General features: G+C 55.3%; 1 protein-coding gene across 1 annotated transcript in view; it reads right to left on the bottom strand.

Annotated features, from left to right (window-relative positions):
* The window catches only part of CORO2B (coronin 2B), a 28,664-nt gene that overhangs the window by 24,349 nt on the left and 1,017 nt on the right, over nt 1-3,298 (bottom strand). The gene's annotated exons all lie outside the window — the stretch shown is intronic.

A 3,298-nucleotide genomic window follows, 5' to 3' on the forward strand; every position in this document is an offset into this window, starting at 1 on the left:
TGCTGACGTTAATGGGGCCTTTTTGTTCCTCCATCCCCTCGCTCCCAGTGACTCAGAGGCATTAAAAAAAAAAAAAAGGATTATTGATTTCTCGGAGTCATTTCCATCCATCTCCAGGATCAGCCACCGTTTCCAAGGTTCCTTCAAGCTCTGCATTATTCTTGGACTCGGCTTTTTCCTCTCGTTACAAAACTCCTCCCTCGTTCTGGGTCGAGCAGAACTCGCAGGAAAAATGAGAATATTACAAAGCCCTTGAAGGGAGGCAGGAAAATCAATCACATCCCCAGCCAGGACCTTCCCCACTGGCACCAACCTCATGGAACGAGGAGCAACCGAGGAATTTTCTGGGGTTTTAAGGCTCATTGCAATGTTTCACTTGTTTAAGTGCTTGAGGGGGAGAATGTGCCCCAAAATCCCGGGTTGGAAGGTGGAAAACTCTTTGGGAACAGGAGTTTGAGCAGCAAACAGACAGACTGGGAAGCCCTGAGCAGGAATATAGGGCAGAGCAGAGCATCCCTTCCCTGTTCCCTCCTTTCCCTGCTGCTCCAGCATCCCTGGGGAGGGGCAGAGGGAGCCCGGGGAGGGGAGAGCAGGGCCAGGCAGCGCTGCCATCCCTCTGCAAACAAAGGAACAAAGCAGCTCTTTGAGGTTTCATAATCGGGGAGAGGAGATCCGTGCCCAGGCCAGGGTACATCCATCCTTCCTGGAGCAAAAATCCGGCGTGGAAGGAGAAAGGTGGAGCGCCAGGGATCATTCCTGGGCTGTTCCTCACGGCCCTGCAGGGGGGAAAAGCCCCCGTGTGCCAGGCAAGGAGCACCCCCAGCCCCTCTGCAGAATTCCTGCAGAATTCCTCCCATATCTGACTCTGTCCCTGCTCCACTGGGAAAGCAGAGGTGGGAGAGGATGGCCAGCAGCGATGGAGGGTGGTTATCCAGGGATTTCCCACATGGAAAAGGGCTGGATGAAGGCGGTGACACCGAGGAGCAGCCACAGCTCGGACCAGGGAAAGGCTCTTTTCCCCATCTATCCCAGGAGCTGCAAGATTCCATCACACCCCACAGGAGCAAGAAGTGGAGGTGTCAGCAGGGGAGGATGAGGAGCAGAACATCCCTGAGCCTGCAGGGAGGACAGAGCTGCCCCTGCTGCTGGCAGGGGGGGAATAAAGTCTTCAAGAGGGGGGGCAGGCCTGGTTTTACAGCTGGAGGAGAAATTTCATTAAAAATACAATCAAAACCCTTCTGATCCTGCAGGTTTTTCTCCAGGATGAGGGACTGGAACCCACCCCAAGCCCCACAGAGGCCACAGTGATCTGAGCCCAGCACACACACAGATCCCCCAGGGAGAGCTCTGCCCTCATCCCTTGGGAACAGCACTTCCATTTGCCTGGAAAAAAACAGAAAAGCAGCCCGGCAGCAAACACTCAGCCCCTCTTTGGAGGCTTTTGGAGCTGTTGGCAGCTCCAGCTTTGCTGACCAGCAGCAGCAGGGCTCGGCTCTTGTCTCAATGTGTTCCGTTTTTAAAAGCATCTTTTCAAGCCTCGGGAGCCTTGGCAACAGCAGGAGGGGGGGGAGAGCCCGTGCAGGGAGCTCTGGGCACAGAGGAATGGGCAGTGCCCCAGCAGAGCAGGCTGTAATCCCCCCAAAATCTGGACAGCCTCTATATATAGCCCCGATTAATCTGCCTCGATCGCCAGAGCTTTCAGAGAAATTAATTTCTGCTTTCACCTGCATTTCGAGGGGTGAAAATCCCCCCCCCTCCCCAGCCCTTCCTCCTCGGCACTGTCCCCCCCCCCAGCAGCGTGGCAGGGGGGTGGCACCTCCAGCAGCTCTTTAGGGGTCGCCACGATGGCACATCCCAACATCCCGTGGCCCGGGAGAGGTTTTTAATGGGAACCCGGAGCTCCTGCACCGTGACTGTCTGACTCCCTGCTCTGCCCGTGGTTATGGTTGACTAGCAAAAAAAAAAAAAAAAAAAAAAAAAGAAAAAAAAAAGAAAAAAGGAAGAAAGGTATTTGCATGAAAAAAATGCGTTGGGGAAAGGAAATCCAACACTCATTATTTTGCCTCGAAAATCTGGGCCTTTCAGGAGGCGCTCCAGGAGACAGAGCCTTTCCAAAATCACATTATTCCCTTTTTTTTCCTTGCCTCCCTCCTGGCACGGACCGAGGTTCTGACAAACATTCCCCATCTGGGGCTTTGCAGAGAAACTCAAGGCACAGTTTTGTACGAAGAAAACCAAAAAGGACCGAAAGCCACCCCCTTCCTGCCCCTGTGCCCCCCGTGCCCCCCGCGCACGGGGCTGTTTTCCCTCTCTCCGGAGCCCCTGCGCATCCCTGGCAGCCGCTGGGCAGAAGTTATTTTCCATCAGAAAGGTCAGGAGTGCTCCAGTTTGACATTTCAAGTATCAATTGGTCATTAAAGGCAACGAAGTGTTTAACAACGGGGCGAAAACAAGCGCTGTTTTTCCGGAGATGGATTCGCTGGGAGGGAGCAGGGGCTGCCCGAGCCCTGTGCCCTTGCCCGGGGACACCCTCAGCTCCCTCATGCAGAGAGCAGGGGAGAAAACGTTAAAATAGCTCATCGGGGCTTATTTTAGAGGAAAAACTCACCCCCAGACTCGCTGCTGTGCCCCAACCCTGAACACGCTCCACATTCCAGGGCAGGGCCACCATCCCAAGGTCCCTGCGAGGTGGGCACAGCCCTGGCCCCATCCCCTGCTCCCGGGGGGCATCAGCTCGGGGGGGCTTTAGGAGCCTCATGGATTAAACCCCTTCCCAAAGGACGTGGTAAATATTGGCCATGGATTTTTTTTGGGCAAGCCCGGGTCCCACAAGAGCCAGAGGCTGAGCCTGGGCTGGGATGGGCAGAGCTGTGCCCAGAGCCTAAATCCATGCTGGCAAAGAGCAAAACGCTGTCCCCGCAATCAGGGAGCCCCTGCAAAGCCACATCCCAGCCACAAAGCCAAGATTTATTTTTTTTTCCCCCTCTGAGGGGGGGAAAAGCAGGAGCTGGAGCTGGCAGAGCCTGAGGCAGGACAGAGCGGCATCACCTCCAAACGGCATCACCCAAAAACGGCATCACCTAAAACCGGCATCACCCCTAAACAGCGCCACCCAAAACAGCATCACCCCAAACCTGCATCACCCCAGAACAGCCTCAGCCCGGACACGTCCTGCCCAGGCTGCCCTGGACACACGGGCTGTGCTCGGCGATGCCCGGGTAGCAAAGCAGGGATGTGGGATTCCTGCCGCTGGAATCCAGCCCCTAAAGCCAAGCTCGGAACGAACCAGCTATATTTT

Source organism: Lepidothrix coronata, unplaced genomic scaffold, assembly GCF_001604755.1.
Source record: "Lepidothrix coronata isolate B3197 unplaced genomic scaffold, Lepidothrix_coronata-1.0 Scaffold176, whole genome shotgun sequence".
Lineage (NCBI taxonomy): Eukaryota > Metazoa > Chordata > Aves > Passeriformes > Pipridae > Lepidothrix > Lepidothrix coronata.